The sequence below is a fragment of the Pantherophis guttatus genome, chromosome 1, assembly GCF_059756535.1.
Source record: "Pantherophis guttatus breed Tessera chromosome 1, ASM5975653v1, whole genome shotgun sequence".
NCBI lineage: Eukaryota > Metazoa > Chordata > Lepidosauria > Squamata > Colubridae > Pantherophis > Pantherophis guttatus.
Genome location: NC_142063.1, coordinates 205,344,013 through 205,370,371, shown reverse-complemented (window position 1 = coordinate 205,370,371; position 26,359 = coordinate 205,344,013). Strand labels below are relative to the sequence as shown.

General features: G+C 39.5%; 1 long non-coding RNA gene across 1 annotated transcript; it reads left to right on the top strand.

Moving 5' to 3' along the window:
* Nucleotides 1-6,258: 6,258 nt before the first annotated feature.
* On the top strand, nt 6,259-26,064 carry LOC148116738 (uncharacterized). Its single transcript, XR_015731284.1, has 3 exons — nt 6,259-6,388; nt 10,199-10,385; nt 25,967-26,064. It is a non-coding gene; the product is annotated as an uncharacterized LOC148116738 (long non-coding RNA).
* Nucleotides 26,065-26,359: the final 295 nt, after the last annotated feature.

Genomic DNA, 26,359 nt, shown 5'->3' with positions numbered 1-26,359 from the left:
TGTTACATGTGTGTGTGTGTGTGTGTGTGTGTGCGCGTGCGCGTGAGAGAGAGAGATGCAAGTTTTCTCTTCTTTCAATGGAACAATGGCAAACTGGGTACTCAGCAGACTTCTGAAAGTGCAGCAGCAAGAGAAAAGCCAGTTATTTTGCCCTTTCAGTGACACCAATCAGAGAAAAAACAGTAGCAGACAGAGCCATATCAAATGGCAATTTTTGTCTCTACCTGCCTCTCCTATGAGCACTGTTGGGCTTGCTTGCTTTCTTGAAAGCTCTCAGTACATTTATTTATTCAGAAGACTTTTCCACTTGGGATGTAGATAACCACATTTGGAACAATGCCCATTTCGCTCTGCACACACACACGCATTTCATGTTTTTCTGTGCACATAGCAGACCTAGAATCGAGGTAGTTATATTAAAAATCGCATGCCATTAATTTCTCATCCATCCCTACTCTCTCTGAGCTTGGGCAGAATAATGTGGTAAATCTGGGAATAGTGAAATGACCTTGCTGAAATTGGCTGCCAATCTTATTTCTTCCTTGCAGCGAAGAGCCCTCCTATATAGTAGACATAACATATATACTTAGGAAAATGTTGCAACTGGAATACTAATATATATTTGTATGCATGTGTGGATGGCTACAGGTTCCTTTGTTTTAGGTGGCTTGGTTCCCTCAAAGAACGTTTGAGAAATTTTGAGCAATATTGATGAGAAGGAAGAGGGTTTCTTTAGCGATCTTTCTCTTTTTATTTATCTCCTCCTTCCCTCCCCCATGCTCCCTTTTTCTCATTTTCTTATAATTTCCGAGCTTCCCTCCAGAAGAGGGGACAGCTATAAAACAAATAAGACAATTCCACCTGTAGCATGTTGTCCCCTGGGACTAATACAGATATCTCCACCAAAAATTTGTAGACTAGTCTGATTAAAAGACTCTATTCTACAAAACATATGATAAACCCCACTCACTCACTCAATCTGTCTTCGTTTCAAACTACAAGGAGAGGAGATTTAAATGAGGACTTTGTGCGTATACTGGCTTCTGTGCCTCTTCCGTCTTGCTTGCTCAGTGCAGAAGGCCAATTAATCTCATTTATGCTTCAGGTCTGTGAGATGGGGACCTGTCTACAAAGGATGAGACTAAGGTCATTATCTCATTCCAATGAGCCAGCAAGGAGCTGTCATGTGATCTCGCTTCCGTGTCAGTGAGGATGAAATGGCTGTAAGCCTTCATCTATAAATTTTTTTAGTTGCTCCTCTCTGTCAGGCCGGTCTAATCTTCTCACACCTGGCACATTAATTCTTATCTGTTCCCTGCAACATTGTAATTATATGTTATTTCCAGCAATAATTAATTATCTCCCAGGCAGACTTTTTATAGCTTATAAGTCAAAAGTGGGCTCAACCACCCTAAATAATTAATTCAGGCTATGCTTTATGTCATGACATATACACAGCCTCCAGATGTAATTGTTACAGAATTCTTTTGATAACGAAGTCCTCAGTTCCCAGAGGTTGTACAAGCCAGTAAGCACCAATTATGATGATATTTCTTTCAGACAGACTCGGGATGCTCATCTTTCCTTCAACTATCTATTTATGGAGTTCTTTCCTTGAGGTGTCCCTCCCTAATTAAAATGAGAGAACATGAAGTTGCAGTCCTGTATAAATGAGGAAGCCTCTGGATGGATGTTCAGAATTGAAATAAGGCCCTGCCTGTGAATAAGATGCCAGGAGAAAGCTTCCAATTGTTTTCATTTATCTTCCTTGATTTATTACCCCTTGTTGCTCCACACATTTGTGGACTCTTGATCAGTAAGATGCTGATGGGCAGTCGGTTTTCACATCCCCAACTTTTCACTTTTGAATTGCATTGAAAGGAATGGCCGGAGTAAACTCTGAATACAGCCATCACGAAAAGAAGAGAGAATTTCAGTGAGGGATTAAATATTCTTTAATAAAGATACTCTGGTAGGCAAAATAGAAAGAGACTTTCCACTTTCTCATGGAGAGCACTAATGCTGATGCCTCTCCTGTGTATGGCAGCAAATTGGCCAGAGCTGCCTGCCGTCAAGCTAGCAAGGAGATACCATCACGAGAGTAATCAATGAATCTTTCTTCAGCTGTGTGCATTTACTTAAGTGGATTTTTAATAGTTTTTGAACAAATTAAGCAAGGATAATGGATGAACCAATGAGCTGAGAATGAGAAGAAGTCATTAGATCAGGCCTGCACAACTGGTGACAAGCAAAGGCAGTCTATTCTTGGTGGATGGTCACCCATTATCCACCCAGGAACACTTCCGTTCTTGCTGCCTGCATGGAACTGCAAAATTCATGGTAGAGATGAGAATCAAGTACCTGGGTTTGCATTACAATAGACTGATTGCAATGACCTTCCTCAGTCTTGCAAATCTTGAGGCCTTTAGAAATAGAAACTCTAGCAACTCTAGCATTTTGAATATCCTGCTTTCTATCTTGTTCTTCTCTGGGTAGAATGAAATGCATTCGCCCAAGAAACTATTACTCTATTTCATTCATTTCTTCATTCAGGTTTATTTGTGTTTTGTGTATTCATCACCCAGGAGTTTTTAATGCAGCTAACTTTTTTTAAAAAATCAACGTAACAACTAGTCCTTGACTATCAAAACTGTTTCCTTGATTTTACGCTTCTTAATTATTTTTTTAAAAATCCCAGTTCAGATTGCCAGGTAATCATGGAAATTTGTTTTTGTGCTTTTTTTAAAATTAAGAAATGTTATAATTTCTGGATTCCCCAAAAGGGTGAGAAAGTGCTGGGAATGATTTTGTGAAGTTTTCGTAGGGAGCAGAGAAATGCTGATAATTTGTTCACAAGAGATTTTTCCAATCGACTGGTGGGAAGAAGGCAGCAAAATAATCTTTAACTTGGTGGTGCTTCAGAAAAACAAAGGCATTCGGTTTTTCCCACTTTCTCTTTTCTACTGCTTGTCTAAAAGTTCTGTTCTGATTTAATTCTGCTGTAATTTAAGCAGCCGAAGGGATCTCCTTATTTCATATGGAAAGCAGTGATTCTGAACATTTTCCACTCTCATTTTCTCCTTTCTTGTGCTTTCACCTCATTCTCCCGAAGGCTCTGAATTAATTTTGTCCTAAACAACCAGGTATACAGAGGAATCTGTTTTGGAGAAGGAAAGAGGGATCTCCTCCTTCTCAGCTGACTTCAACTTGCCTTAAACTTCACAGCAAAGTTATTGACTTTCTAGGCACTGACAGTGGGGAGGGCAGGGGCTGGGGGAAAAAAAGAGCTGCTTATAAGCTTGGGCAACCATGCCTTCTTTCAGCGCAAGGAGGAAGGACAGCTGGGAATTTCGGCTGATCAGAGACAATTGAAATCAACCAAACCAGCAGAGAAAATGGACTATGGTGGAGACAGGAAGAGAATTGTGAAGCAGCGTGCAGGCCACTAGAGCAGCTATTGAGAATGTAAGGGGAATACTCTGCCCTTCAGCAAGCTCCAAACTATTTAGCATGTGGTTTGCAAAGAGAGTTGCCTACCAGCCTCTTCCTTTCCACAACCCACATGTTTGGAGGTGTACGTATTGTATAGCCAAGAGCAGCTCACCCAAGCTCTGCTTCTACCTGCCTCTTATCAATCAGTGCTACTTTATACAATCCTTACTTACAGGTTCAGCTGCTTTACTTCCTTTACTCTGCAGACACACTATGCCATTTGGAGTGAATACTGTCTCAGCACTACTCTATTAACACCGAGTTCTGATAATCCTCCCAGCAATCACCAGCACATCACTCCTGGGATTACAGCGTTAACAGGTTAGAAAAAGACATTGTACTATGACCTATTTTCTCTAATGTTCCTAAACTGTTGTGATTCCCTAACCAATGAAAGATACATTCAGAACGTTTCACTACAGTGAAACTTGATAGAAGAGAGATTTATTCAAGGTCATTGCAATGCAAGCTTATCCAAGTTGTGCTTCCCAAATCTACATGAGGATCAGTATATGAACTGATATAGAAAAAGGCACCAGGTCTTATTTTGGGGGCAGATGTTGTCCACTGACTTATCTCACTTGCGCGTGTCGCCCCTCCCCCCCAGCCTCTTTTTTGCTTTCAGAGGCCTTCAGGAACTTCTTTATACATTTAGGAAAGGCTTCTTCAGCTGATAACAGAGGTCCGGATTGATTCGGAGCTCTGTTATAGGCTACGGAGGCCTTCAGGAAAGCCTTGCCACTGCAGCAGAAGAAATGGGCCAAGGTGTGCGAGGCCTGGCTGCAACTGTCCAAGGGTAAGTAGTAGGGCAGCTCCCCCCCCCAATCCCCACCCTAGCTTAATTTTTACCTGTGCATCCTGGAGTGGGCGGGGTCTTAATTAGTGTTTTTTGGGGGGTAGGGTTTATATTGCGCACACGTGTAAAATCAAGCTAGGGCTTACTTTCTGAGTAGGTCGTATTTTGGGGAAAACATAGATAGATAGATAGATAGATAGATAGATAGATAGATAGATAGATAGATAGATAGATAGATATATGAGTTAAATATATATATAAAGTACACTTTAAGGAAAACTACACATATTTAGAGATAAAAAGACCTTGGGGAAAATACTTTTTTAATAAAAAGTGCAAAACACATATAACGATAGATTATCTTATCTATTACGATAGATAAGATGGATTCATCAATCACAAGTCACTTTAATAAATACTCAATGAGCAAGACTCGACAAGAGTATAATTTTTACTCTCCCCAACAAAATACATGCCTATGACTAATATCTTTGAAGAATGAATCTACTGGTTTTCTTTTGAGTACCCATATAGATATAAGAGGATCTTTTAGTAGAAAAAAAGAAGAGGAGAAACAGAAAGTATATACCCAAAGAATGCTTTCTGCCCATTTTTTGAACAGCAGAAATCTTCAAAACCCATTAAACAATTTTTAAGTTTGCAATTCTAAGCCACTTACCTGGAAATAACCTCCATCAAATTTTATGGGTTCATTTTGGCACAAAATACATCTCAATACAGTATAGCTACATTCACATCTTGCCTTTTGCACAAATCAGTGAAACCTATACAACTTGGCCAACAGTGAAAGGATAATATAACATATTGTATACTTAACCCTAGAGAGAGTAATAACAAACATGCATGGCAGTGATTAATATGTCAATTATTTAGAAAACATGGGTCATAATCTTTCTTCCTGAAGCTTACTGTGATGTCCCTCAGATTAAGCTAAACTATGTCGCAAGGTTCAGGAAAAGATAGCCATGGAAGGCATAAAGAATACATTTTGGTATTCCCTAGTTCCTAACAGAAATGGGAATATTGTCTTATGTGTGGTGTAGTGGCCATGAGGCCTGTCTAGAACTGGAGAGGTTCATTGTCTGTCTACCTTTAAGCATCAAATCTCACTGAGGGATTTGGGGCTAGTCATTCTCCCTCAGCCAACCTTTTTTCTAGGAGCAAATCAGAGTCTTGAGCTTTTCAGGAGGAATAGGTGGGTCAGATATATTCCAGTTTGAACAAGTTACATGTGTGCTCATTACAAACCTATATCATTTCCACTCTATTTAAATTTACACTTGAAATATCTTTTCCCCCCCTTCCGATGAATTTCTAGATGTGTTCTTTTCTTAAAAGCTCACATTTTAAGTGTATTTGTCATACCTATCTTAGTTAGATATGAGATATCAGAAAAATTGCATGGCAAAATTCAAAGTAATGTGACATACAAAAGATACCTATTTTGCAATCCGCCCATTACAGTGGCAGGTGTAGATCAGATAGGCTTGCTTCAAAAGACTTATTGAATAGCATTCTGAGTTATCTTAGATTCTGAAGGACTTGCACAGCCCTAATAATAATAACAAAAAGTTGGATGGATAGGTTAACACATTTATTCTCACCTATGCTTTTTGTGGATCCCAGCCTACTTCATAAGATGAATGGAAAGACTCCTGAAAAAGAAGTCTTAGAACTATACAGCCATGGTTAATAATCTGAAAAACAGCTGAATAATAGCAGTATAGTAATAGTAAAAAAGGTAAGAAAAATAATGAGAAATACTTTTACTGACTATTAACAGAGCTGGTTATAAATTGACATAATACAGGCATTTTCATTGACACAGTACATAGCACAACATGAAACCTTGATCTCATATTCATATATTCTATGTGTGTGTGTGCTTGTGTTACAGATATATGTATGCACACATGCACCTACATATGTAAGGTTTTCTTTTTCTCTAGAGAAGCCCATGATGTACCAGATGTTTTGGAGTTTTTTTGAAGCCTGGATGGTGGCACAGTTCCTTTATGAAGCACAATTAAATCCAAGTGTCAATAGGACAAGCGAGGAGTTCAAACCAGCTTCTTTCAGGTAGCAACATGTATGTGTCTAATTCTGCTTGTGGAAGCAGAGTTTATAAAAATCAAAACAAGGGTATGGTTATGTATATTCAAATCTGGATAAAATACCTGTAATAAATCCACATTCATCTACAATCAATTGTGGACAAAGTTGGCCAACCTGGATTGCATTAACAAGACCTGGATGGGCCAAGAGGACGGTGTTCACCTCTTGAGATGTGCTCATCTAGGTTTCTGGTCTGGTACCAGTTGACACTCCAGAGGTTGGGAGGTGCATAGCAGTTATCACTCACAAGTCATTATGGGTTTTCAGAGACTTGGTTTTCTGAAGTTCTGACGCTCTCTGGTTTAAATTGGGTTCTAAGCAGTGGTGGGTTTCTACCGGTTTGCCCTGGTTCAGGTGAACCAGTAGTGGCGGTGGTGGAAGGCTCCGCCCACCTGCCCTGACATCATCATGGACGCTCTGCGCATGCACAGAAGGTTCTGCGCATGCGCAGAAGCGCTGCACACTCACAGTTCCGAACCGGTAGTGAAGGTAAGTGGAACCCACTACTGGTTCTAAGTAACAATTGGGAATGTTGTTGGTGTACCATCCTTCCTGCTGCTCAGCATCAATCTATCAGCCTTGTGAGGAAGTTGAGACAAGAAACAGACCCAAGAATATTAACTTTATCTTTATTCAAAGATCACATTAACAGAATATTGCAAGTCTGAAAGTACGTTTCTTGTCTCTCACTTCTACTCTCCCCAAAAACAAGGTGGATATCTCCTGAGATGCTTTCTCTATCCCTACCCCTCCTTCAGTATCAGATTTTGTTGATCAGATTGATGACTAGGCTGTGGCTCTTACACCTGTCTCCCAAGGTCATTCTCACATACTATTACATCTGCTCAGCATTAACCCTGCCTGAGTTGTTAGATTTGATCACCAGATTTCATTCTGGGCGGGCAATAGAGACTCTGAGATTGTTGAATCTTGCTGTGTGGAGTTATGAGCAGGAATTTGTGGCCACTGTAGCAACTATAGAGCTAGCTAAGTTGTCATGGCCCCAACACACAAAAGACATTGGATCTAGTTTTTGTGTCAGGCCATTGTGACTAGTTTTAGAGAACCTTATGAGTATGGTCAAATCCCTCTTTTGTTCCTTTTGGTCTGCCAGGGTCACTCTACCTTGCAAGGAGAGAGGCCTGTTAGGTTATCCCACCCCAGGCAATTGATAGACTCAAATGGGTTACAGAGTGAGGTAGGGGTTTTCCCTGAGGCCTTGGTTGCAGCCTGGAAGAGTGGCAGAAACTCTGGAATACATTGGTTTTATCTGGCCTCTTCTCATCAGCCATTCCCAAGATTATGAAATTGAGTGGCTTTGTATGCCCACCTTGCTTTTCCCCCAGGCCCAGGAATATTCGATCCTGGTGTTGTCATGGAGTTAGGTCGTCTCAGAATTGGAAAATTAAAGTAAATTAAAAGTCCACTTTTATCCCCAAGGTCTAGTACACTTTATCCTGTCAAATAATTACTTTTCTTCTTCAAAACTCCAAATAAATTACAAATTACATAAATTGGGGTACTCAAGTGAGAGGCTGGGACAAAGTCAGGCAATGGTAGCACTTAAACAAAAATTTTTTTTTGACATAGTGTAGAATTATGAAGAGAATAAAGCAAAAATGTCACTTAGAGCTCAATTGTGGCACAGCAAATTTCCTTTTAATCCAGCTTTATATCTGAACTAGCATGCAAATAACAAACTTCAGAGAGGCTTTACATTATTGCAGTTTAATATCTTGCCATCAGCAGTGTGTGGGAGAGTAAATAAGGGGTCATATTCTGCTGTACTGTAATTTTTAAGGAGACACCCACAATGTATCATTAACATCTCTTCTTAGCCCATTTCCAGGCAGAAGAATTCTATGTACAGTTTCTTTTGGCAGATAAAAATCCCAAGGTTACTCTTGCCATCGCAAAATTTTATTTGCTGCCTGTACAAAGTGTGTGTATTGTTGCATGCTGTCAGTTGCAAAGTAGACTATGCACAACTGCAGACCTTTTTTTAAAACCATACGTGCTGCATTGTACTTTCTATTATATAAAGTATTTTTATTGTATAAAGTTCGTGGCCCATAATAAAATTTGACTTACTGAAATAAATAGAGATGGAACCCACAAATGTCAAATGACTCACTCAGGGCCACAGACATCAGAAGAATCATCCAACCTACCTCACCATCATAAATATTAAAATAACACGTCAAATCAAACAAAGAACACAGACAGAAGAAACTGTGTGGTGGGAACAAAATAACAAAATTTGATTAAAATATTAACATCTACATTTGAGGCCTTCTTTTTAGCTTGAGGCAAATGACTTTCCTGTCTCTCTGCCCAGAGGTACCATGTTCTCAAGGAGAGAAGAGGAGGTGGATTACTGTTTGAGTGAATGTCATTCGTTTGAGCATGAGAGCCATTCCTTTGAATGGGGTGGCTATCAGCCAGAGCACTGTTTAAACAAGGTTGGGAAAACATGCAGAGAACAGTTTTGAAATTCTTTTCAAACCCTTTTCTGGTCAACAATGTCTGCAGGGGGCCTTAAAACAGGCAAAATGGCAATTGGGACAGCACAATCCAAGCTGGTCTTTTCGTATGAGAGAATCCCAAAACTGCTACATAGGCCCTTCAATGGTTCATATGCTCAGAAAGAAGCATAAGTGGTAGGGGTTAAAAACGGAGCAGTCATCAGCATTATGATCTGCCATCCAACTACCGCTCGCATAAAAATGCATCTGAATTTTTTTGTTTCCTAGATTTGGTCCAATTCAGTTTTCAGATAATGATCTTGCTGATGGAGAGAGAAAGTCCCGAGCTCCTTTATATAATTTTTTAAAACATTATGTTAGGTTGGCTGAAATAAAAAAACAAAAAAAAAACACACACACACACAACCTCAATTTGAGCCCTAGAAGCAAAGCAGAGAAAATCTCTATGACTAATAAGTAGCATGTGTTCAGGCAGGGATCTGAAAAGAGGATGTTTTGTTCTTTGCTTGAACTCAATTGGCATTTCTCCGTGTGATGCAAAACACAAACAAAACAAGGTTCCAAATTGCACTGACAGCTATAGTTGCATTCCGGGCAATGTGAATATAGCTTCCCCTCTGAACTCTGGAATGAACATTTGGAGAATCAGGACAGGCCTCTTTGTTTGACCCCACTTTGGGATCATGAGATCTGCATGTAAATGCCAGAGTCTAAAAACTTTTCAAATTCCAGTTCTTGAAACTCAGACTCCCTTTTCTTCTACCAGATCAAGGTGATTGTCTCTTTAATGGCATACTGAAGAGGGAGGGGGAGCCATCATTAGAAAGATGTATTCCCCCCAAAATTTCCAAGTAGGTGTGCTGATTAATCAATGGAATGAATAATTAAAATAAAGTTGGGCCTCTGAGTCAACATTATAAATTTAAATCACAAAATCCATTCCATAGAATAGTATCTGTCATTTTTGCAAGCATGTCAGCTGGGGGGAGTGGGAGAGTCAAAAAGTGGGACAGAAGCACAGCGATGATGCCACTTTAGAAGAGAGATGAATTTTTGGAACTCCAAGTTCAGTAAAGTGAATATTTCCCCAAGTGCTGTGTGCCATTGCCAGTCAAGTTACATTTTAGCTCAAACGTCTTGACATGTCATGTTAAGGCTGTATGCTTGAAGCCCGTAAAGATGTATTTTTCAGCAAACGGTGGCTATCAAAGTGGGGTTTTTTTTTTTAAAGTTCTTTGGAATTTCATGGCTTTCTTCTTTGAAGAAGTTGTTGAATCTCTTTTTTCAGGTGGAGCGCCTATGAAAGAAAAGGCAGAGAAAGTTCAATTCAAAACACCAAAGCGGAATAAATGAGAAAAAGACAGGATAATTCCCCAAATCTTCTTGAAAACTACTTTCCCTTCCTTTGTGTGAAAGAATTCAAGAATTCATCTTCTCCAGAGTTATTTCCGCATTAATTCTTGCTTGGGGCAAGGGTGAGTAGGTGGGGAAGCTTTGCCCATCCAAGTAGATTCTAATTTCACTGCTTGATAAAGTAAACTCTTCTCTTCAGTATCCATAAAATGTCTTCTCCCTTTAGGGAAGTATGCAGTTTCACCAACACCTATACCCACATGTGCAAATATAGAGTTATGGAATCACATACGCTAGCCAAGAGCTGCTGCCCCCCATGCACAAGAGAAGAGAAAAGATGCTTTGAGAATTGTCATGATCATCTACCTGGTCATCTTCATGTTTGGTAGCTATGCATTTTCCCATGCCTACCAAACATGAAGATGATCAGGTAGGTGATCAGGGCATGTCTCAAAGTGCCAGATGAATCATGCAACTTCACAACCTTTCAAAGCACGGGGTCCCATACGAATTTAGTAGTGTTTGTTACAGACATTCTTATGCATCTTTTTCTACACGTGTTCATTTAAACTGATGAGGAGAACATGATTTAGACATCATTTTCAGAGAGGAAGATGACTTGGAGAATTTTTTTGTGAGTGTCATATCATGTTCTTGCATTTGGATAGTTATGAGGCAGCCATGTGTGGGTGGATGTATGAGTTTATGGGTATAAATGTCCTATATTTCATTGTACAGTTCTATCTATCTTACTTCAGACACAAAGCCCTAGCTCTCTACAGCAGGCCTGTCCATGCATGCCCAGCTTAGCTCCGCAAAGACAAAAAACATCACAATATGTCATGATACATCATGTGACATGATCAGGTTTGACACCCATGCTCTACAGAAAACTGTAATGCTGAAAAGGTAGAAGGAAATAGAACAAAAGGACAACCATCAGCAAGGTGAATGGACTCAGTTACAATGGCACCATTGGAGCCTTTTGGCACGGTGGTTATAATGCAATATTGCAGGCTAATTCAGCTCACTGCCAGGAGTTTGATCCTGTCTGGCTCATGGTTGACTCAGTTTTACATCCTTCCAAGGTTGGTAAAATGAGGGCCCACATTGTTGGGGACAATATGTTGATTCTGTAAACTGCTTAGAGGATGCTGTAAAGCATTATGAAGTAGAATATAAGTCTACGTGCTATTGCTTTTGGAAGAAGACCTGAAGGACCATGTCAGGAATAAATCATCATGAAGGAAATCTATCTATATAGTCACTAACAATTGACAATGACTTGATGGCATTTAATCATCATCATCTACTTCCACTGAACTGCAGCCTTGCTGCTTTCCAATATGAGGGATGAAACAATCCCTCTTGCCGGAGTTTCCAAATATTCTGCCATTTCTCCACCTAGATGAATAGATCTTCAAACCTAAAACAATTAATACATCTGACATCATCAATCTTATTGCCATTAATAGTCTAAACTATGCCTTTTCATTCTCCAGACTAAGATCAGAACTTTTGTTTTTTGATAATTTATTCACAACTTTCCTTTAATCTTTGTAACATTGTGCAAAGGCTCTTCTCATCTGTATAACCATAGCCAAAGTATGAAAAGTGTCTCCCAGCTACTTAAGAGATGGAACTCTTCTTTTATTAAGATGACTGCTGCATTTATATATAGTAGAAGTTGGATCAAAATAGAGAAAGAGGCATCTTTGTCTTACTCATCATGTTGTAGAAATTCAGTCAGTTAACTGGCCAAGGAAACTACCTCCAACTCTTTTGGTAATGCTCCTATTAACTTTATATATCAATAATAGCAGTTGGAGGCCATAGCTTGAAGTTCTTTTGATAGAGGAAAATATTTGTAGCTCTGCAAGAAAACAATCAAGCTCAGAGAGCACCAAGGACCCCTCACAGAAATTATCTGCCAAGCTTCAGTTGCGATCTTATCTGGGGAGAGAAAGACCTTGTTGTAACAACTCATGCCTATGTCACCATTCATCTAGAATACAACAGCACACCATACTAGGGGCTGCCTTTAAAAACCATCACTGTTGGGAGCATGTAACACCTCTACTGCAGGTCCTGCACTGGTTGTCTTTGGATGCAATTTCAAATGTTGCTGTTAACCTATAAAGCCCATTACAGCTTGTTTTCCAGATTACCCAGAAGACCACATCCCTCCACTGATTTGGCCCAACCTTTGCAATTGATTGTTTCCATTTCAGGACAATAAAATAAATTGGATGTTATTTTTCAGAGGCATAATCAGCTCTTTAGAATGTCCTCTTGCTTAAGGTTAGGACAACCCTGTCCGTCTTCCAGAAGTAGAGTCCTTCCAATGGGCATCTGGGTAACAGAATGGGACAAATTGCTGCAGCCAACTTGCTGTGGCCAACTCACCATGGCCAAAGTTGGGAATTGTGCTTATTCAATAGACACATTGACATAAACAATATCCACGGACTATGCAAAAGAGACAATCAACTAGCCAAAAAGGGAACAAAAAGACCCAAGCACCTCTGCACCAGTAATCAGCACTCAGATGAACGTAGATTGATTAACTCCAAAATTAATGTTCAGACCGACAATCATGTAAACAATACTGCAATCAAGTAACTGTCAAAGAGGCCAACAGTAAACAGCCCAACCAAAGAACTTCTAAGACCACCGGACAGGACAAGCCACTAGAATATAAACTGAGAGCAAACCCCACTCCTTTGATGATGAGCATTGATGATGTTACCTAGTTTGGGTAATGAAACATCTGCAAGAAAACAACCAAGCTCAGAGAGCACCAAGGACCCCTCATTTCAAACTTGAGCTACAAATAGTCTCCTTTATTTGTGCTTATTTCAAATCGCCAAAAAGCCAATTTTGCAGGGAAATGACTTTCTATTCCTTCCTTTGGGATATTCATTTAAGTGGTAGGTCTGCTAGGCTAAACAGAAGCCAGTAGAGTTAGATATGCTATCTTTAAATTGATATTCCATCTATGGCAAATGTGTAGCAATGAAAACTTGCATACAAAGTCCTAGCATTGGAATCCAGTCTGGCACTGAAATGACCTCCAATTACAATAAATTCTATGGGTAACTCTATCAAGCATATAATTGTTCTTATATAGTGGTTTTAGTCAATGGACTGCTAGCTAGACATTGATAATCAAAAAGATAGCACTAAAATTAATACCAACAATTATTTTCTTTTTATCACTACTGGAAGAACTTGTAAGAAATCATGTTGTTGTTAGTTGTGAAGTTATGTCCAACCCATTGTGACCCCATGGACAACGTTCCTCCAGGCCTTCCTGTCCTCTACCATCCTCTGGAGTCCATTTAAGATCACGCCTACTGCTTCAGTGACTCCATTCAGCCATCTCATTCTCTGTCATCCCCTTCTTCTTTTGCCCTCAATCTTTCCCAGCAAAGAAATCATGTAAAGATATACAATAGATATTCTTATACCTAATCTTTGAATTTCTTTTCTTCTTTTTTCTTTTGGTCTTCATACTGCTTTTAAGTGAAGTTTATTGTATCTGTGATTATCAATATCTCCCATCGCTCAAATTTCCTGCAAAATAATTATACTATTATTTTTCTTATTGTTCTAGCCAACCAACCAACCAGTTCTCTTATTATTCCAACCAGGGTATAAATTATAAAGAACCCTCTGAGATTAAATTTTATTCTGAGTGGGTGCTGCAAATTATTATTCTTCTTTTAGCACCTCCATGATCTCGTCAAAATGGGCCTCAGATGTTGTCACTGCTTCAACTCTCTAATGCTCTCTAAACTGACAGAGCTGACTTGAACATTTTATATGAGGGTAGCCTCGTAATTGAGATGATTGAAATGTCAGCATTTCATAAGAGGATGTGGTTCTGCCTCCATATCATTTAGGATCAGGAATTTAAATAAATGAAGGGAAATACTCCCAAATCCATTCCTGCACTTACAGATTCTACTGGATACCTACGTCCAGGTAAGGTTAATTTAAACATTTCATTGCAGTAGATATCATTGGCAAGAAGCAACTCAGGGTTTCTCTTCACTGAAGCAGAATTCCTGACGTCAAATATTTGTCAAATTTAAGGCTTATAGGCCTGCCATAGCAGTTTGTTTTTTTAATTTACTTCCACTTCATTTTCTCATTCAGATCAAGATGGACTTTAGATTCTAATGAGTGACATGTGATGCCAATTTTTTTATTGCACAATCCACTGCAAAGTCTAAGAAAACTTGTCCTGCTGCAAGGCACATTGCTAGGAGAACATTCTTAATCCCTTCAGGTCTTCTCAAAATCTCTTCCTGCAGTGCTCACGGTCTGAGAAAGTGCCAAAGCAGTTAACCATCTAAAGCTCCATATCCTTCATTGGTTTTCATTTCTTCTGAAATTATCTTTGGCCAGTAGTGTAATCATAACCCTTAGCACTTAGATTTATATACTTCTCTGTAGTGCTTTATAGTACGCTCTAATCAGTTTAAGAATCAGCATATTGCCCCCAACAATCTGGATCCTCATTTTGCCTACCTGGGAAGGATGAAAGGCTGAGTCAACCTCAAGCTCTGTCAGGACTGAACTCCAAACTATGGGCAGAGTTAGCCTGCAATACTGCATTCTAACCTCTGCACCATCAGGGCTCATCAACATTAGGCTGTTATCAGTTGCTATGTTGCTGCTTATTTTTAAAGTAGCAATAGCAATACACTTATATATCACATCATAGTGCTTTACAGCTCTCTCTAAGCAGGTTACAGTGTCAGCATATTGGCCCCAACAATCTCAGTCCCCATTTTATCCACTTTGGAAGGATGGAAAGCTGAGTCAACCTTGAGCTGGTGGGTTTAGAACTGCCAAACTACTGGTAATCGGCAATCAGCAAAATTAGCCTGCAATACGGCATTCTAACCACTGTGCCACAATGTCTCTTAACCCAGTTCAGTTGGTACATTAAAAAGAAGGCTTACTTTTCATCACAATAATACCTTGTTGGAGAAATTTGAAACATGCGTAAATAAAAAACAGTGAAATTCGCCAGCTTCCTTTTGAACTTGGCAGCCATTCAGTTGTGTTCAGGTCAACTGAGAAGTGTTGGCATCAATGAGATGGTTCAGAGAAAAGTTGACTGCTTTCTTGGAACTGCATAGCCTAATATTAATCCTGTTAAGTATAACTTTCAATATGACCGGATCAGTTTTGAGTGTTCAGTTGGGCTTGGCTGGAGACTATCCTTCCTTGGTATAGATTCCTGAAGGGTTATTACATAGTTGAGTGTCTTTCTTAGTGGAAACTACTTGTCTTGGCAGTCTGTCGGCAGATTGTTCAAATCTTTACTCAGTCCACTGAGATTTTGCAGTCTCTGTCAATTTATCTGTCTGCCTTTGGGCAAACACATCAAAGGCACTTTTCAGGGAGTCCACTTTATTATTTACAAATGTTAAATGCTCAAAAATGAAGATTACTGCCTTCACACTTAATAAGCATCGTCTAGCTACTAGGTCTAATGTAGATTACTCCATAGATCATTTGTCTTGATCCTCCCTCTCAGAAAATATATTTACTGTAGGAAAAGTAGTTGTAAAGGAGAGACAGACAAATTGAATAATATTTCTATTGTTCCAGTTCAGCCTGTAGAGAGAAGGAAAGCCCTAATAGTTGTTGTTTTTCAACTTCTGCTTGGAAACCTTGGCTCAATAAATCATACTTCTTTGGAGTACTTCTAGGCCTGAAATTCGTAAGACCATTTCCAAGCTTCCTGTCCAGGAGATAATCATCCACTTTTGATTGTTTTAGTGGCTGGAGTTGGAACAGTGTACTGAGTTTGTCCTTTGTCTTTTCTTTCCCTTTCCCATTTGTCTTTATTTTCACAAACTATTTAAGCTCTAGCAGCTGTTCTTTCCTGGCACTTGCAATCTGGGAGAAGACCAAGAAACACTCCCTGCTTTTAAAGCACAAACATACTCCTTGAGGTAGTTGAAAGAAGGGAAGACAGTCAAAACTATGAAAATCATCCAGGAGCCTGTTAACAAGGGCCTGGCAGCCTGTCTTTTTCTGTCCTTATGATGTTGCCCTCATTTGATCCCCAGCCTTCACCTGAAAAAGTCATCAAACCTTCTGAGCTGAACTGGTAATTTTTCCTCCTTACCCCACCACAGGATTTGCCAGGGACACTGATGTACTGGCCAGATGACTCAGATGAGTCAAATGTATCTTAGCAACTACAAAGTAGTTTGATATATACCGTTCGTCCAGTGGTGGGATTCAAATTTTTTCACTACTGGTTCTATGGGTGTGGCTTGGTGGGCATGTCAGGGGAAGGATATTGCAAAATTTCCATTCCCACCCCACTCTGAGGCCAGCCAGAGGTGGTATTTGCCAGTTCTCTGAACTACTCAAAATTTCCGCTACCGGTTCTCCAGAACCTGTTAGAACCTGCTGGATTTCACCCCTGCTTGGTGGGGGAAGGATCCTGTAAAATCTCCATTCCCTCCCCACTCCAGGAGAAGGATACTGTAAAATCTCCATTCCCTCACAACTCCAGGGGAAGGTTACTGCAAAATTCCCATTTCTTCCTGATCAGCTGGGACTCGGGAGGCAGAGAATAGATGGGGGCGGGGCCAGCCAGAGGTGATATTTACCGGTTCTCCAAACTACTCAAAATTTCCGCTACTGGTTCTCCAGAACTGGTCAGAACCACCTCTGTCTTTCTCCTCTTCAGTCTTTAGACACTGCCTGGTAGGCTATTTTGCTTTGGGCAAAGTGAGAGAGTCCGGTCTTTCAATCTCCCCAGGAATTGTCCTATGCCATCTGATGTCAAAGTAAGACAGAGTAAGGTTTTATTGCCATGTCATAAGCTTAGATGAGTCACTGGCCAGAGTCCTTACCGTGTAAATTAAGCTGGGAGCAACTACAAGCAAGAGAGCAGATTTTGAGCCACTAGAACTGTCTACAATAGGCCAGGATTCTAGAGTCAGAACATTTGGTGAGTGGGTCCAGATGACCCTGCATTTGGAGGGTCCAAATGCAAAACAAGGAACAAAACAACAGGTACACAAGCGTGGAGTCAGAGAGTTGTTTTCAAGGGTTTGAGACTGCCCTTATAGAGTGCCAGCAGCTAGTGTGGCCATGCTAATTGCCTTTGCTTTCCTCTTCATAGTTGCTGAAACATCCTTGGCAGGGGTGAAATGCTCCCAGTTCGGACAGGATCCGGTAGCGATGGAGGCGAGTGGTTCGGAGAACCGGTAGCAAAAATCCCTGCCCCCGCCCCATGTCCAGCTGAGCCGCACGATTATCAGAGGCTTTTTTAAAAAAAAATTAAAAGCATTTTTTCTACAACTTCTTCGGCAGAAAAAATGCTTTTAAAAGTAAAAAAAAAAAGCCTCTGATGATCGTGTGGCTCAGCTGGGATCGTCAGAGGCTTTTAAAAACATTTTTTCTACAACCTCTTCGGCTGAAGAGGTTGTAGAAAAAATGCTTTTAAAAGTAAAAAGAAAAAAAAGTTGGCCATCCCCACCCACTCACATTACCCCCCGTCCCACCAAGCTACACCCACAGAACCAGTAGTAACAAATTTTAGATTTCACCACTGATCCTTGGGCTAGCTATATGCCCCATTTTAATCAATATTCACTCTGTTACCGTCATCGGATCAGGCTCAATGTCTTCTGGAGCTGCTACCTGCTGGGTCTTCAGATTGTTGTTCTATCAGTCTGTCTCTTCAGTTTTTGACTTGGAGACTTCAGATGAGTCCATAACATCAGGTTTCTGAGCCAATCCCCAACTCGGAGATCTGAATCAGCCTCAAACAGCAGCTGACCAGCAGTAGAGATGGTGAGGGGAGATATGGTGAAGGAAAAAAAGACATAGCTAGATGTTTCTTCACATTTGTTGGGGGTTGCTTGAACTATCTCCGGACACAGATTTAGCACTATTCTGGATAGTCACTTTAAGTACACACGTACAAAAACCTGTGCAAAATTATGGTGAGCTTTGACACATAGCCAAACCACCGGTCTCTCCATCAAAACTTGTTCCATCCCTATCTATATCCCATATAAAGTATGATTGGTGGATATGTTCATACCAGCTGGTGATATTTGGTTGGAACGGAGAGAAACCAAGCAGGAATTCCAGTCCTTATCATGCTCTGTATAGTGTAAATAAGGACAGATGTATGTGCCAGCACTGTAATAGTGGCATAGTAGGAAACCCTAGTAGTGTACAGTATTGGCTAAGGAGATAGGCTGGTAACTGGGAAACCATGAGTTCTAATGCTTCTTTACGCATCAAAGCCAGCTGGGTGACTTTGAGCTAATCATTCTCTCTTGGCCCAATTTATCCCACAGGGTTATTGTTGTGGGAATAAAGGATGGGAGAGCATTAAGTATATACACCACCTTGAGTTGACCAAAAACAAAGGTAGGATAAAAATAAATAAATTCTACAATGGTATAATTTTCTGCCAACTTAAAGACTTCTGGGTAGCACTTTCACTTAGTTCTGAGAAAAAGTCCTCAATTTAACATTCTGGAACTGCCATCCAAACTTTATATGCTAAATTATGCAACTGAATCCCATCAGTCAATTCCGCCTTTCCTGCCAATATGTAAACACATTCTAAAAAAACCAACCTAAATAACCTTCATGGTATACAATAGACATCAAATATCATCAGGCAAAGCTGATTCCCTTTATTCTTATGTTATTTGCTGCCAGGTATATAAGATGAGGTTGTTAAATTAAACCTGCATTTACAGAATTGGAAGGTGGGCATTTGAAGACTGTTTCTGTCAACCAAATGAAGAAGCCAAGTAATCATACAATGGTAAAAATCATTAAAAAGCCATTGTGTTAATGTTAGGAGTTTAAAGGCTTGGCAATCCATGCTCAGCCCTAAAGCATGTAGAGCAATCTGAAACAAATGTTTCTTTCTCTCCCCGTGACTTGTTCTTCTAAAGATAAAGATGAAAAATTCTTATTTAAGGGAAGAAGCTTTTATTAAGACATTAACATAAATTGTCATGGAAAATTTGTTTTAGATAAATTAAAAATATAACCCACGTTATGCACCCTAAAAGTCACTGTAGTCTATACTCACTCTGTGCCTTCTATAATTATTCTTTGAGATCCATTATGATGCATTAATCAAATCCCAAAGTCATAAATATAATTTTGATAGTGTCTTGGTTCAAATGTAAAACAAGAGCTTCTGAAAAGAAGGCCAAAGAATATGGAACATCTCTCTCCAAAGGTGAAAAGTTTATAGGATGAGCTAATGGTCAGACACTGGAATTGAAGAGTTGCCTTTGCTGAAAAAATAATTAGTAAAAATAATGATTCTGCAAGAATACATCCAGGATATTCTGAAATGTTGCAAGGATTTGTGAAGTCATCATTTTTGTACAAAAATAGCCCTTGAGTATGTTATGTTGCAAGCACTTGACTCTCTGCCCTTGAATCTGGAATCTCTTAGGCTATACCAGAGCAAAGATCTGTGAGCACCACTACCAACAGGAGATTACTAGTATTATAATTATGGTCCTTTTTGGAATGGTCTCTGAGATGAAACTTTGAATGGAATGGAAGATGGAACTTCAAACTTTTCTTCCCTTTTGCTTGCTCCTTAGAAGTAGTGCTGGTCATTCAATTAGAAGTCTGTTTAGATGTCAAGATATCCTTTGTTATCACCAGAGTACAAAAATGTCTTGTACAAATGTACAAAAGATATCTTGACATCTAAGCAGACTTCTAATTGAATGACCTCTACAAATTTAGGAATGATGCTGACAATGCTCAGCAATTTAGCTATGGTAATCCAGTACTTCCTCTAGGGAGAAAGCAAAAGGGAAGAAAAGTTTGAAGTTCCATTTTCCATTCCATTCAAAATTCATCCAAGAGACCATTCCAAAAAGGACCATAATTTTTTTAATATAATTTTTAAAAATCTACTGGTAATCTTCTCTAGGTAGTGGCGTTCACAGACCTTTGCTGTGGTGCAGCCTAAGACATTTCAAATTCAAGGGCAGAGAGTAAAGTGCTTGTAACATAACAAACTGAAAGGCTATTCTCAACTACACCCCTCTCCTTTCTATTAGTGTTCCTTAGGCTCCATTAAAGGGACTTGGTGACTCAGTGGCTAAGATGCTAAGCTTGTCGATTGAAAGATTGGCAGTTCAGTGGTTCGAATCCCTAGTGCCACATAACGGGGTGAGCTCCCATTACTTGTCCCAGCTTCTGCCAACCTAGCAGTTCGAAAGCACGTAAAAAATGCAAGTGGAAAAATAGGGACCACCTTTGTTGGGAAGGTAACAGCGTTCCATGAGCCTTTGGTGTTTAGTAATGCCAGCCACATGACCACAGAGACATCTTCGGACAGAGCTGGCTTTTTGGCTTTGAAATGGAGATGAGCACCGCCCCCTAGAGTCGGGAATGACTAGCACATATGTGCAAGGGGAACCTTTACCTTTACCTCAGGCTCCATTAAAAGGAATCAAGTGTCTCCCTATTCTTGACTCCAGTCATCTGGGAGACATGTGTTGAATATGATGAGATCACTGCATCATATAACCATTCATCCTGAGTTACATTGCAAGGGCTTCCATTCTGTCCCAGTTTCTCCCTTTAAGAGAAAGGGAGTTAACGAGTGGAATGGGTTGTTGTTGTTGTTGCAGGAGGGGAAGGAATTGTCTTTTTTTTTTTTTTTGAGACAATTGCAAAACGTCAATGTAAGCAAAGCGTTGGAATGACATAGTTGCCTTGAGAATGTGAATGCTCCCTGAAAATATATATAGTAGTGATGGCTAACCTTTTTGCCATTCTGTGCCAAAAGTGGGGGGAGCATGGTGGGGTCACACGCACGTGTGCCCACATCCATAATTCTATGTGCCCTGCCCCCCGTGCTCCCCCCACTTTTGGCACGCGATGGCACGGTGGGCATGGTAGGCCCGTTTTTCGCTCTCCCCAGGCTCCAGAGCCTTTCTAGGAGCCTGGGGAGGGCAAAAACAGCCTTCCCCACCCCCACAGAGGCCCTACAGAGGCCGGAAACAGTGTGTTTCCTGACTTCTGGTGGCCCCAGAAGGCCCGAAAATCAGCTGGCTAGCGCGTGCCGGAACTGAGCTTGCATGCCCACCGATATGGCTCCACGTGCCACCTGTGGCACCCGTGCCATAGGTTCGCCATCATGGATATATAGTCTTTCATACAGCTATTCCCATGCATATACAGTATCCTAAAAAGAAAGACACTTGAGGGGTGAGTAGAAAAATCAACTCTAGCGTTTTCTATTTTTGCCCTCTGTTCTTAACAACCACATCAGGGCAGCTGTTTTTCTTCTGATCAGTTGCCCAATTTCCCTTGTGCAATCACAGCTGCTAAAACTATAGGGGAATTACACTGAGCTATATCAGCAGAGACCATCAATTTTCTTTTATTAAACTGCCACTGTGCTTCTCTTGCGAGATTCGGTCTCCTGAAATTATGCTTCTGAAAATTGTTTTGATCTCCTCCAGCACCTCATAAACAAATATTTAGTTTTAATTTGGAAAATAAAGAACCCAACCACAAATCTATAATTGATGATGATCTGCAAAGAGAAACGTTACCAATAAGAAAAGTTGAAGTGGGCAGTCTCTTGGACTTAGTTAGTTGCCATATTCATGTACAGTGAGTGAACTCATAGAAGAAAAACATCCTTGTTATACCTTCAAGCAAAGTGATTTAAAAAAAAAAAAAGGTGGAAATAACACAGTAGCAAACTCTACAGGATGAATGGTGACTGCTAGCTATGTCTTTTTATGGTGTCTTGGAGCTATTGTGCCTGCAAGTTTTCAAGTTGAGGTCTGCATGATATACCAGTGATGTAATGTTCAATTCAAGTTATAACAGCGCAGTAATCTTGATCCGGCAAGCCAATGTGGTCACCCGTTTAAAGAAAGGAACTGAATCAGCAGCCCATTTTGATGGCTTTTTTAAAGGTAGCTGGCTGTTTTTATTGAACATTTTGCTGTGGAAATGCACGCATTTCGTGGTTTATTAAATGATGGATCTCTTTGGAGTTTAAACCAGTGGCACTTGATGCCGTTAATAAATATTCATTTTCCTACCATCCCTCCAGTGGTATTTCATCATCAATCATGGCAGAAATCACAGCTGTGAAAACTGTTTATGCTTTACCATTCTCCTCAACATGATTTGGCAGAGACTTATGAAATTATTGGACTGTGGAAGCATCAAATGGGGTGGGCAGGGGAAGAGGCAAAGCACCTCCTTGTTTTTATGATGTGTTTTAAAATCTCCTTGTCTATGCCAGTTCCCAGAGTGTCCTTAGTTTGTTTTGCCTTCCAAAGTGCACATAAATCACTTCTCTGAGCTCAACTAGCTTGCGGAAATAAAAATGATCCCAAACTGTTCCAAGAATTATTTGGAGATTGTTCAACATTCGATGGATATATTGGAGCAGGCATTCAGGAAGAGGAAATTACAATCAATGGGGGAAAATCAATAGCAAGTAGAAGTTATCCTGCTGGTCGCAGGATCAGTGAAAAGAAGGATTCTCCAGCCTCAGGCTCATTACACAAAGGAAATTATTAAATGCTAAATAGCTAGCTAGATATGGTTGCTGTCATCTCCTTCTTTTAGAAAGCTAACTTAAATCTCATAAAACAAAATGTTCTTTTCTTCCTGCAATAATATTGATGATATGCTAAACCACATCAATAGACAGCTAGTTGGGATAGCATTCTATCTATCCATTTTTACTTCCCGCTGCTGCAGAAAGTTGCACAATACAATTCATACTGCTATGCAGCGAAGAGTTTACCGGTGGCCACAACTGTTGGCTGAATCCCTTCCTTTTTAAATCTGTGTTACATGTGCATCTCTTGTGGGTTGGTTAGTTGCCTTTTCAGTCAGTGCATGTGTTGATTATTTGGTCTGGAAAGCAGCTAGGTCATCAACATATTTTTCACTCTACAGAAGAGATTAAAAATATTTCATATGTTTATGGAACTGTGTAAAAATGCAGGAAAAATGAGTAATGTGCTGAAACCCTCTACATCAGGGGTGTCAAGCTTGCGGCCCGCAGGCCAGTTGCGTCATGCGCTGGCCATACCCACGCCCAGTTTAGCAAAGGGGGGAAAAGTCATGATATGTCACATGACACCACTGTGACAACGTGAGTTTGACACCCCTGCTCTATGTGCTAGGATGCAGCAGTCAAGCTATCTTTAACCCTTATAGGTTGATTAATTGCCCTATATTAACTAGGAATTAAGAGAAATCTGTAGTTTTTGTACTGTTAAATAATATTAAATACATGCATACTCTGGCTATGCTTTTATATCTTCCTCCTGCCCTATATTAACTAGGAATTAAGAGAAATCTGTAGTTTCTGTACTGTTAAATAATATTAAATACATGCCCTATATTAACTAGGAATTAAGAGAAATCTGTAGTTTCTGTACTGTTAAATAATATTAAATACATGCCCTATATTAACTAGGAATTAAGAGAAATCTGTAGTTTCTGTACTGTTAAATAATATTAAATACATGCATACTCTGGCTATGCTTTTATATCTTCCTCCTGCATTGTAGTTTGTAGCGTTCCTATTCTTGGATCTTAGTTGGCTTCCTTGATTTACATCTTCAGCATCTGCTTTTGTTAATCAGATCTCCTGTCTTTTGCTCTGGAGCGATTACAGATTGCTATAGATAGATTCTGCTTTCTGTAAACATTAGCAGGCTGAGTGAGGGCAGTGGCCTGTAAATTTATAGGATCACCTGGTGATTCCAGGATGCAATCAGTGAACAGAAAAAAAATGTGGAAGATTTAGTACCATTTGTAAGACTTTCTTTTTTAAATGGCAAAAGGGATTTGATCTTCCTCTTCCATTTTTTCTTTTTAAAGGAGGAGGAAAATTAAATCCCACGCTGCCATTTCATAAAAATAATTTAGTACAATCATGGCTGTTTCTAAGATAAATTTTATTCAATGTGCTGTTGTTTTTGTTATTTTTTAAAAAAAAATCTCAAAAGACAGAACTGGACACAAATGCTGCCTCTCTAAAATGAGCAGTAAAAAAACCAACATTCAAACTTCACAATGGAGGAAGGGAGGGAGAAGGATATTTTGATTTGAACACTGACCTTCTGCCTTAGGGCTTACAAGGAAGCGAAGATATAACTCCATGAGTATAATAAATAAACAAATAACATTTATTCATGCCCATGTCCTACTGCCTGTGTTTTTCCAATTTTCTCCCAGTTTCATAAGCATAAAAAGTGTACGAGTGGCCAGTGCCAGAGGATGTTATGTCCACTAGCAATGATATCTTTAGTTTTGATGGGCAAACAGCTTGAAAGAACATTTGGAACTTTATTACCATATATGTTGGTTACAGCAAGAATTTTATACGCGCGAAGATGTAAAAAAGGTATTAATTCCAACAATGGAAGAACGGATGGTGAAGGTGACGGAGTTGGTAGAATTGGCAAAGTTCTTTTAATTAAAGAAAAAAAAAATTATCTAGTTTTGTTTCTATTTGGAAACCCCTTTTGGATTTTATACTTGGAACTGTTACATTATGATTTCTATCACATTATGAAATAATGATTTCCCTAAAACTATTGGTAAAATATACAGTTGAGTACAGGTAGTCTTCAATTTACAAGCATTTGTTTAGTGACTGTTCGAAGTTACAACAGCACAAAAAAAAAGGTGATTTAGCACCATTTTTCACACTTACAATCTTTGCAGCATCCCCATGGTCACGTGATCAAAATTCAGATGCTGACTCATATTTATGATGGTTGAGTCATAAAATATGAGTCATATTGGTAACTGACTCATATTTATGATGGTTGAAGTGTCCCGGGGCCATATGATCCCCTTTTGTGAACTTCTGACAAGCAAAGTCAATGGAGAAGCCAGGTTCACTTAACAACCGTTGTTACTACCATATCAACTGTGGTGATCCACTTAACAACTGTGGCAAGAAAGATCATACCATGGGCAGCAAAATTCATTTAACAACTGTCTCATTTAGCAAAAGAAATGTTGGGCTCTATTGTGGTAGCAAGTCAAGGACTACCTGTATACCAGTCTACGGAGAATGATTAATCGGATGAGTGAATGAATGTTTCACATACCACATAGGGAGCAGGCATTCTTTTCTGCTTTTAAATAATCAGGAAACTTTTGTGTCCCTCACCCAAAGAAGCAGGATCAATAAAGGAGAATATTTGTAGCTCAGGGTTGAAATGAGAGATCCTTGATGCTCTCTGAGCTTGCTTGTTTTCTTGCAGATGTTTCATTGCCCTAAAAAGATAATGAAGGCAAACAGCTCTCCTTACTAGCATTGACGGTGTTACCTAGTTAGGGTAATGAAACCTCTGCAAGAAAACAAGCTAGCTCAGAGAAATAGGCTCAGATGAGTGGTACAGTGTTCTTATCAAGGCTAAACATAAAATGAATAGACATAATCAGCTATTAACGTTAGAAAAGCAAAAGAGGAGATTGCACAGTATACCATTAATGGTGTCTTATCAGTAGGTGTCATTCACTGGATCAGAAAAGTGAATGAGACCTGCCTACAGAATGACTAACGGAAGTATTACAGCTAATTACAAGCTACAGGTGAATCCTAGACCTTGATCATGTGGCATTCAGTTCCGTGGTTGTTTTTTTTTTTTTTTTACAGTGGATTATGTGAGAAGGAGATAAAATCAATTGTTTATGGGAGAAAATCATAAATAGTGCTAAAGTTTCAGCTTCCTGCACGATCTTTCAAGCTACAGAGTAAGTAATTTATCAGTTTTCAGAGACACGGGAAGTGAGAAATTAATTTTTCAGAAGTGGGGACACTAAAACAATGTAATTGATTAGCCCATGAAGTTGATTTGCTTAACTCATCAAACATTCATTTTGAATTAATAGATTGACTGGTTTAGAATAAAATTTAGGCAATAAAATCCAGAGATAAATTCTGGAAATTGTTCCTAGGCTGATTTTTTAAAAAAGTTTTTACAGACCCTCTATTTTAGAAAAAAATAAAAACTAAACTAAGAAACTTGGGTTTCCAAACCTTGTTCTA